The sequence below is a fragment of the Cryptotermes secundus genome, unplaced genomic scaffold (assembly GCF_002891405.2).
Source record: "Cryptotermes secundus unplaced genomic scaffold, Csec_1.0 scaffold603, whole genome shotgun sequence".
NCBI classification, from domain to species: domain Eukaryota; kingdom Metazoa; phylum Arthropoda; class Insecta; order Blattodea; family Kalotermitidae; genus Cryptotermes; species Cryptotermes secundus.
Genome location: NW_019721770.1, coordinates 1,212,244 through 1,223,161, shown reverse-complemented (window position 1 = coordinate 1,223,161; position 10,918 = coordinate 1,212,244). Strand labels below are relative to the sequence as shown.

Genomic DNA, 10,918 nt, shown 5'->3' with positions numbered 1-10,918 from the left:
TCCACTCTATCTACATTCCAACTACTGTCATCCTCCGCTCCCTATAGCCGACCCCCTCTCTTTACAAGTCCCCCAGTTGGCATCCGAAAAACAAGAACATAAAAGGGGAGAGCCAAGTGTCGAGCCCGACACCTGCCCGACATTCGTATTTTTCCAGATGCCCATAAACCTCTGTCGGTCTTCAAGTAATCCAATACCCCTCCCGGCTGGTCTCGCACGGTCAGGTCATGGGTTTATGAGCTACTGGGCGTAAACAGGTGGCTTTAGGGACAATAGCGGCACCCTTAGCCTAAGGAGGACAATAGCGGAATTACACTTAGAAGGTCCGGGGATGGTACCTCGCCGATGGAGCGTCTCTCACGGTATTAAACAATGCATACATAGTTCTTACTCTTAATTATATAATTTTGACGAGGGAAGTACGGTTACACAAGATTTTATTACTTGACCAGTAAATTTAAGTTGGACTTCATGTTTGCAATTCAGTAATCATATCTATTTCAACCCTACTTCTTAAAATCCTTTTTCATGGTACAATAGATGCAGATTTTCCATGCTTTTCAGCAGGACAAGCGAAAGAAGCAACCGCATGGAAGGCCCGTGTTATAACCCAGCTTTTCAGTGTCACATACATAGTGCATGTGATAACGCATTGTGATGGAGAAAATAATACAAGGGTTGGATAAAATGTAGTGGCAGCACTGCTGTAACATGAAAGATGTGCGTCAGGTGGCATTAGCGTCGTCTGTAGCCGATAGCAAAAGTTCAGTTGAAGTAGTGCAGTGAATGGCTCAGGTTGTTTAATTGCTCCTCACCTATCAATCTGGAGCTGGTACAATAGGCCAGAAGTGGCCGCAGTACAAGGGACTTAGTCCCAACCCACTAGTATTAAAAAGGATTCATTGAGTTGCATTGTTCATCATCTTGAAGTGCAGGAGCCCAGTTCAAGCACCCTAACAACATGTTTACGATTCGGCTGCTAGGCTTTGAACCCGCTCCCAATCTGTCAATTTTTCAACCGGGCCCGAAAGATTCATAGTTCCAATATGATAAAAACTGGTAGGTGATCAGAGTGCAGAATATCAGAGGAAATGACTTCTGGCAGTTGGACATTCTTGAACACAGAAATATCGAGCGCGTCACCATTTCCCGCAGGAGAGTGATGAGTGGGACATCGTGCTGAAATTTCACTCATTTGGTTGCAATAAATTCATTAATTTCGCTCCTGAAGGGTTGGGAACTACACTATTCCGATATGGATGTTTAGCATTCTGATCTCCTGCTAATAGCGTCTTACGTTTAAAGCATAAAGAGCTCAGCGATCTCTATATCATTCCAGGCTTGACATGGTGACTGACCGCTGGACATTACCACTCGGTCTGCAAACCTCTGTGGCTTCTATTGACACAAACGGAGGCAGGTGTATATATGGTTGTGGGGAATGCCTTTTCTTACTGCAACGGCAGTTTCTCTTTTCTTTCCCGGGTAGTGGTCAGTCCGATAAAAATGATAATTTGGAATAAAGAACGTCTCGTGTGGTTTGAAATATTTCTCTGAGAGCAGAGCCACTTCTATATGTAAGTTTTGCATGTGTTTACTGTTATATCGCTGCCTTCAAATATCATTTGTATTAAATGTTAAGACTTTGAGCGGCCTATTGACTCTTGCAGCCATTCTATTTCATTAAGTACCATTTTTGTAATGACCATTGTTTTGTCCTTTTCTGACACAGCTTCATTGAGCTTTGTGATGATCTGTTGCACTACACTGTCGACTTTTAACGTGTCATTGTTACTTGAACTGTGAGCCTGTACTCTTAGACCTGTTCACTGAATTTCCTGTTGTGGCAGATGCTGCTACACGGGATGCAGCACGCTTTTCCCGCCTGTCTTCGGTGCCTGTGGTTGCTGGTGTTGTGTGTCTAAGCGCAATGCAGCTGCGTAGGGGTGCTCTGGTGAGATGAACTTAGAGAAGAACGCTCTCCCAGAGGATCCCTTTGGGGCTTGTTGTGCACTTCTTTGCAGTTCTCTCGCATGGCTACAGCCTCAGTATGATTCTGGATGATGCTTTTGTCCTACCAAGGTTCAGTTGCTGGAGCTGTCGTAGATTCTGCATTCGTCTTCTCAGGACATACTCTTTGCAGGTTATCATCACCGCATCACAAACATCGTGGGGGTTGCTTGCAGCTGGCCGAGACATGGCAAAGTTTTGGCATTTGTAGAACTGCGTCAGGCCAGTTTGAGCTCTTAATAACTCTACCTTAATAATAATATAGTTAAGGACATTGAGCGTGTATGTCTGTTGGGAATTTATATTTCTTGTTAAGGCAACAACGAATAGCAGGAGGGTTTCCGCGTGGGTTTGTCCCCTGCGTTCTGTTCGAGTGTCCATCATTTGCCTCACCTTCATGACGTTGAGCGTTAAGTTTTCAAGGCTTTTGGAAATATCTTCCGTTGTCGTGTCTGGAGGAAGGTGTCTTTATAAGTCAGGTTCAAGCTTATGTTATTACCGACCGTCAGTCGGGTACTCCATCTTGGAATAAAGCACCCATCTGGGGCTTAAGACCGGATCTTTATTACTGTCAGACAGTTGCAGGTTTGTTTATGTGGGGCTCTCTCTTTGACAAGAGGGCGGGTCTCTCTATTGCCAGAGTCAGTAATAATGTCTGTTGTCAGTAGGTACAGTTTATATTTTACATGTTGTTAAATGTATACAGGATGTTTCACGACTTTAGGGCATAACTGCAGGAGGTGATTTCCTAGGTCTTTGTGATCAAAAAAGTTCATATAAACATGTGTCCGATTTTGGACGGTTACGGAGGTATGACCGTTTTAAACTCAGAAGAGAAGGTAACGATTACTGACAATAAACGGAACAAAATAACAAACCAGCATAATACATGATACATTTAAAGTATGAATGTAAAGTTAACTTCGTGAAATTACCTTTAATTTGAATTTATTGGTGGTTAAAGCTTATTTTCGAAAATGCCACCGCCGGCCGCAACACAGGCTGCCGCTCGGTTGTGAACCGCGCCGGACATACCAACCCACCCTGCCTTAGGTAGCTATCAAGTGTCGAGATAACGAGAACGCTCTGTCTGTAGCTGGCTAAAAATAGCGACCTGCCAGCTGACAGACGCGGTTCATATGAGGGCGTGTACGGGAATGAAAAAAAGGGTCATAACTCCGTAACCATCCAAAATCGGACTCATGTTTATATGAACTTTTTTGATCACAAAGACCTAGGAAATCACCTCCTGCAGTTATGCCCTAAAGTCGTGAAACATCCTGTATACAATATATACAAAGCCTGTCAGTCAAGTTCCGTACATCAGTGCCATTCGCATTAAATGCTATGACTTTGAAGGGTCCATGAACTCTAGTGGCCATTTTGCTCCGTGAGATTAAGACCATTTTTGTAATGGTCACTCTTTTAGCCTCCCCTCACACACCACCATTAAACTTTGTCATAATCTGCTGTACTACCGTTACTACTATTTTCAACATTTTGTCCAGGTAACTGTTTTCATTAGGGGCCCGAATTGACTGGCCTGTTGTTTGCTGTCGGTTTTGGAGTATGGCCGCAGGGACCCTATATTCCTGTGGATTTTATTTTTGGCTCCTTATGTAGCCTGGGCATGAGCCGCATAAGACACAGGCTTCTTAAAGTTCCCTATTGTTGCATGACATCACTGTTGGCGCTGACAGTATATAAAACACCTTCCAGTAGTTACTCCATTGTTGCATGCATACATTGCTTATCGGTAGCTGTGGTATTGTTGCTTGCTTACACAGCGGTTGCCTAGCAGTGGCTGTTTCTGTGGTCAGTTTGTCCATCATGACTCGGTGCTCGATGAATATAACATTCTAGCTAGAAAATGGTTTCTTCAGGTATGCCCCCAAAAACAAACAACGATTTTTTCTCGAAAACTGCTCAAACGATTTTGATTATATTTCAATAAATTGTGGAGACCATGGCCTCAAATGAAATTACATATATGATACGTTGAAGAAAGTAACAGTACGCGCACTAGGTGTGCAGAAGTTCACGCAATATATGCATGTTGTGAACTGTATAATCAGCGACTGACAATGATCTACTGAACAACAATTTCCTTTCCAAGGTAACATATTCAAGGCCAGTCATTTATTACGTAATGACAGACTGAGATCCTTCTGACGTAAATGAAGTAATAAAGCAACTAATTGTTACGAGAACCTTCCATGTTCTAGCTTGATTAATCAGTGACCACTAAATGGTCTACTGAACAGTCGATTTCGTTACCAAGGAAATGCTTTTGGAACCAATTTTACTCCCTCCCGTATGTAGTATACTCATATATGAGAAAGTGCTGTGATCATAAAAGCCTGTATCGAAATATGGACGGATTTACACGATCAGCCCACTCGATTGCAGTAGAGTGGTTTCTGGCACGCTGTATGTCTGTATGCGTGTGTGACCGTCGCTAGCGCCTGAGTGAGTGGACGGATTTAATTCATGCTCTGTAATGAATTATGTATCTGTCATGGGTTAGTGCCCGATGAATCCGAAAACTCCAGTTCCAAAAATAGGGGCCCTTCACATGGGCACTAGAACACAAAACAGCGATATCCTTGAAAAAAAAAATACTCGAATGATTTTGATTAAACTTCAGTAATTTATGGAAGCCATGTTTCTAAATAAAACTGCATGGATGATACTTATGGAGCTGAGCCCTTCTTGAGGAGAAGCCAAATCTGCAGCTACTCAAGAATTTCCCAGCATTTTATGGAACCCAGAGGTTCATTACCGTGTTCATAAGAGCCACCGGTCCCTATCCTGAGCCAGCTCAATGCAATCCATCCCATCCCGTCTCTCTAAGATCCATTTTAATATTGTCCACCCACTTACGCCTTGGTCTTCCCAGTGGTCTTTTTCCTTATGGCATTTCCACCAATATCCTATATCCATTCCTCGTCTCCCCCATTCGTGCTACATGCCCTGCGCATTGATGATGTCCTCAGGAAAACAGACGTACGTACGTATGGCCCCTGTCCATTGTTGGTCTGTGTACGTGTACACCGTGCGCGCCTCTGTATGGCTGTGCACCTCGCTACCGTATGAATGGTTGGACGGATTTTATTAGCATCTGGTAATTAAAACGTTATTCATTATAGGCTGTCCGGTGAATGTGAACATTTAGCTCCAGAAAATAGGAGCCCTTCAAATGGGCTCCAAGAAACAAAATCGTGAATGGCGATTTGATTGAACACGGCTGTAACGATAACGTTTAAATTTAAGTAATTCAGAGAAACCATCTCCGTAAATAAAACTTCTGGGTGATATCCTCAAGAATGTCGTATTCTCGAGAATGGCATGAACGGTTGGGCGATTTGTTCTTGTGCGGTGTTTAGGGGCTGCATAATTTCCTAAATTATTTATTTCAGTGTAGTTAAAGGCTGTAATCCCTAAGGACTATGAAAAATTGAACAACGATGGTTATGCAACGCCTACATGTCATAACTTGTGTACTCAGCGTTCAGCAATCGATTTTGTTTCCGGGGTAACGTAATCGAGGTAAATCATATATATGGGAAAGCACGTGTAGTGTTTCGGCTTGCTGGTCTTCGCCGACGTAGTAAATCCGTGTTGAGGCGGGGTCTAATACCTCCGCCGTAGCCCTGCGAGGCATAGGAGGCGATGAAAAGGGAACCAGTGCCTGGCGTTATAACCGGGCACCCTGTTTCTGGGGGGATATAAATATGGGGACCTGGCCCTTCAGGTTGGGGAATCTCGAATCTGAGACACTAAAATGTGATCAGTCCCGCTGGACACGGACCTGAGAATGACTGCGCTAGTGAGGACCAGCAGCAATTGTAAACTACAGACCCATCCTCTCGTCGGAGAGGATGTTACATAAGGACTACAACCGCAAGTGTTGAATTGGAAAATAAAACTTATGGTCGTGGGTCTCAAGGGGCTTGTCGCCAAGATGAACTGATTTGCGGTAAATGGCAGTGAAGTAACTTGCCTCTAACTCTGACTCTTATAAGACCCCTGCGAGTCGTAGGAGGCGACGAAAAGGGAACCCAGTACCTGGAGGTATAACCAGGCTACCCTGTTTCTGGGGGATATGAATACGGGAACCTGGCCCTTCAGGTTGGAGGAGTCTCGAATCTGAGACAGTAAAATATAGTCATGAGTCATGCGGGACTCGGACATGAGAATGTCTGCGCTGACGAGGACCAGCAGCAATTATAAACGACAGACCCATCCTCTCGTCTGAGAGGATGTTACATAAGGTCTACAACCGCAAGTGTTGACTTGGAAAATAAAACTTATGGTCGTGGGTCTCAAGGGCTTGGCGCCAAGACGAACTGATTGGTAGTAAACAGCCAGTCGTAAAGTAACTCTGACTCTGAGAACACAGTAGAACTTGATTTCGTTTCCCATCGGGACTCGATGACCATATTTTCGTTCTTTCCAAGATTTGTTTTTTTCAGATGGAGCCACCTCTACAGCGAGAAGAGGGGTCTGATTACTACTTGTCCCCCCCCCCTCAATATTTAAAAAAAAATATAGAGGAACCTTGGCTCCCAGGATTAACGTTGAAAACGTTTGTTGATCTCATCTAATTTATGACCATCTTCAGGCACATTATCCACACTTAAAAATGTTGGATAATATTGTAGCGTTTGTACAGAGGGCCTGTATCAAATGCTCCAACCATCGTTTGCTAGGCAACGTTTATGTAAACACTGCCTCAACGCCGGAATAGCAACGAACACATAAGTCCGTTTGCTAGGCAACGGCTCTCGAAAATTCATTCAAAAGCTTCAGCAAAGATTTCCATGGATACGGTAATCTCGGGATCACCGGGCGTTTCCACTACAACTACAGTAGACCAGTAGCTTCTATTCGATCCTCCCGAACTTATAGAAGAGAGTTCATTCGTGAATTCAAGTCATCCTGCGTGGAAGGGGGGTAAGTTCCGAATCTGAGACAGTAAAATATGGTCGCGAGTCCCAAGGGCCTCGGAAACGCGAATAACTACACTGGCGAGGGCCAGCAGAAATTTTAAACGACAGACCCGTCCTCTCATCAGAGAGCGCCCCAAATCAACAAACCCGTAACTGTCTGATAGTAATAAAAATCTGGTCGTAAGCCCCAGATGGGTGCCGTATTCCAAAACAGACTGGCCGACCGTTGATCGTAACATAACTTTGAATTCAATTCAGTTCATTCATTCATTCGTAGTAGAATTCAGAAGACAGAACGGGCGGCAGAACGGCCCACTTTAAAATAAATAAGGGGTGCGGCAGATTACATTAGACAATTTAAATATGTAAAATGGGTAATTATAAGAAACACAGATTTGTGGAGTCAGTAAAAAGCATACCATATAGCTACTTTTTAAAGACAACATCAGTCAGATACGCTCAGCAGTTACCCTAACTGCATGTCCATTCTACTCTTCAAAAAGAATGGTCCAAAAATGCCAAATGGACCGAGTCCACACCATACTGTGACCTGGCTATGCAAAGGTGACATGCAGTAAGCGCGGGTTTATTTATGCCCAGTACCCGAAATTCTACTTATTACCTGCTTAGATGAAAATGAACCTCATCTGATGTTATCAGGTTCGGAAGAAATTGCGGTAGTGTGTCCATTATTTCCAATAGCTTGGTGCAAGAGTCCCTTCGCCGGTCGCGGTAGCCGAGCGGCCTAAGGCATGTACTGTCTTCGCTCGCTTGGAAACCTGGATCGTGGGTTAGAATCCCACTTAGGCCATGGATGTTTAGTTTGTGTGTTTTGTTCTGTTTTTGTGTACAGGTAGAGGCCTTGCGACGAGCTGATCACCCGCCCAAGGAGTCCTACCGAATGTGTCAGATCTAGAAAAACCGAAGTGAACGGAGAAGTTCATGGAGGTAGTCCTAGGCCCACTGGGGCTGTAGTGCCAAGAAAAAAAAAGAGTCCCTTCGCGTATTCAAATCACGAGGCAGTAATTCTTGCACCATTTGAATACTGAATGGATGGAAGTGCAAATCCCTGCGTAACATTCTCCTAACACTCCTATCTGACATGCCTAGTGCTACAGAATGTCGTCTAGCAGAGCGTCATGGACTCTGCTCTAGGGCCACCCGCAACCTCTCCACATTTTCTGTGTTGCGCACAGATCGTGGACGATCAGGATTTTTCTTTGGCAAAACAGAAGCAGTTGATCTAAACTGGCTTACCCAATTCAAAACGGTTTGTCTCTCCGAAACCTTACAATATCTTCCAATGTTAAAGTGTTTCCTAAATCCAGAGGTCCCGGGTTCGATTCCCGGCGATGGCAGATTTTCTGAGAAGTGTTGTATTTGGAACGGGCTCCACTCAGCCTCGTGAGGATAATTGAGGAGCTATTTCAAGGAAATAGCGGTTCCGGTCTAGAAAACTGAGATTAAAGGCCTTCGGGATCCGTTGCGCCGACCAAGTGACATCCTCTATCCGCAAAAGTTGGCACTAACTTCGCTGACAAGTGGGGATCGCTTGGTCGGTATGGTTAGCTTGCGGACTACAGGCCACGGAGTTTGTTTTTTAGCCTGAATAACTGATTTTTAAAAAAGCTGTCCACAGCAAATGCACGAACCCCACACGACCAACGCTCCATGACAACTAAGAGGCTTTCAACTGCTCTCGACGCAGCCGCAACAATCAACGCGCATTTGGCACCAATTTCAAATCGTCTAATCAGTTCTAGCATACCGTGTGTTTGAACCGAATTTCAATAAGTGGTTGGCTCTTCAAACGAATGACATTCCCATACAGTCACAGTCATTCTGTAACATCTTCTCTGACGAGAGGGTGGGTTCTTCTGTTATGAATGGGCTTGGCCTTTGTCGAGTGTACGTATCCTCAAGACTATATAGTCAGAGTCGGTTTGTGATTGGCGGTGGAGCACCGTACAGAAAACACCGCTTCCAACAGTTCCTCTATTTTTCCGTCTTTTTCGTTGCGGAAACGTGTTTACCGCGCCATTATCTAGCAACGACCTCTTCTTTTTCCGCTTTTCCTGCTTTCAGCCGTTATGTCACTATATTTTTTAATGCGTAGAGGAGTAAAAGCTTGCTTCTACTCATGCCGGCGCTCGTGCTAGATAATGTAGATACACTCACTCATACAAATAAATGGGCCTACCTATGCTGTACAGTGAATGTAAAAGCCTAATAAACGCAACAAAATATGAAAAAATTAAAAAGCATTATAAAATCGTGATGCGAGAGAGGTGTGTGAGTGTTGGAGAGAATGCTAGAGTGCAGATGCACATGTACCAATACTCGAACATGTTTCGTAGACTACGTATGTCCATATTCTTCCCCTGCGATAAATGCTGTTGACTCTCGAACTTCGAAACGGTTTGATGTTGAAACTTGAAACTCAAACAAAAATTCGAGAAAAATCCGGTTTTGAAACTCGAACAAAAACTCGAAAAGTCGAACAAAGAATCACGTGGTTGTCTCGTCTTGTCGAGATGTGACACCCCCAATATCATAGTTCTGAATAGGAGTCTCAGCCTATTTAATGGCAATGTAATGTAACATTTCAGAAAAATTGGAAAAAATAGACACAAACAAATGACATTAGGTTTCTCTCCAAAGAAACATAAGCTGTGGTAATATTATTGAACCGCCGGTCACGGTAGCCGAGCGGTCTAAGGTATGCACCGTCTTCGCTCGCTCGGAAGCCGGGATCGTGGGTTCGAATCCCACTCAGGGCATGGATGCTTGTGTGCGTTTTTCTGTGTTTGTGTACAGGTAGAGGCCTTGCGACGAGCTGATCACCCGCCCAAGGAGTCCTACCGTATGTGTAACACCTAGAAAAACCGAAGTGAACGGAGAAGTTCATGGAGGTAGGCCTAGGTCCAGTGGGGCTGTAGTGCCAAGAAAACAAACAAACAGCTATTATAAAGACCAGCTCTGTGACCCCGTCGGAGGAGACCTAATGTCTGTGTATCGATTACGAAACTGAAAAAGCGATGAAAGTGCACAAGGGCTGTAGAGCCATAAACAGAACACTGTTGGTCCCTTAATACGAGGTAGAACATGTAGGCTTTGCGTAACAATTACTTAATGCACACCAGAGGGATCGTAACCGTTTACTGCCCTGAAATAATAATTTGTGAAAAATACGGCACAAGAATAAAATACTTGTAACAATTAGAACCGTTTTAGACAAAACTGACTTGTGTCGTTTGGGCCCCTAATTGCACGTAGTGTTATTCTTTTGAAGATACTACCTATGCAGTTTTATATTTACGCATATGATCTCCACATAAAATTTTATCAAAATTGTTAAGTTGTCTTCTAGAAAATCGCCATTTTGTGTCTTGTGATCTGTCTAAAAGTCTAGAAGCTAGAATGTTAGCATGCACCGGGTATCGAACTCTGATGAATATAAATCTTGCATATCGAATGTGAATAAATGTAAGATTTGAGGTTCTCACAGTGGTAGCTTGGATGGGTCCTATCTTCTGGGTTATCCCAGAGAGATAAAAAATCTGGAATATAATCCATTCAGTCGTTCGGCACAAGAGAAGCGCACATACATGCAGATAGAATAGGTAAAAAAAAAAGGTAAAGCTATCCCTGTAACAGGCCGTGGAGGCTTATAGGGCTGTGAGACGTGGAGGCGCCGGCCGTCCTTCCGCCCGCCCATCCTTTACCCTCCAGGAATATACCTGGTATTCATTTTTGTTAGAGGCTCAGTTGACCCCATGACCATAGTGCGGCTGGAAGAATTAGGTCAATTGAAAAATCCAGTGACCTCATCAGGAATTGAAGCCCCGACCTTCCGGCCTGTAGCATAGTGCCTCAACCAACTACGCTACCGCGTCAAGGTCTCGAGATTTTTTCATGATCCTTTTTCATGCGTCATATATGAGGGGAGGGGGAAA

At 44.0% G+C, this 10,918-nt stretch overlaps 1 protein-coding gene across 9 annotated transcripts in view; it reads left to right on the top strand.

The window, feature by feature from the left end:
* The window catches only part of LOC111875739 (sialin), a 117,094-nt gene that overhangs the window by 68,393 nt on the left and 37,783 nt on the right, over positions 1–10,918 (top strand). The window contains exon 2 of one of the 9 annotated variants that reach the window (XM_033750192.1): positions 1,340–1,577. The exons of the other annotated variants lie outside the window; for them this stretch is intronic. The gene's annotated coding sequence lies outside the window, so the exon portion shown is untranslated. The remainder of the gene's footprint in view (positions 1–1,339; positions 1,578–10,918) is intronic. 9 annotated transcript variants of the gene reach the window in all.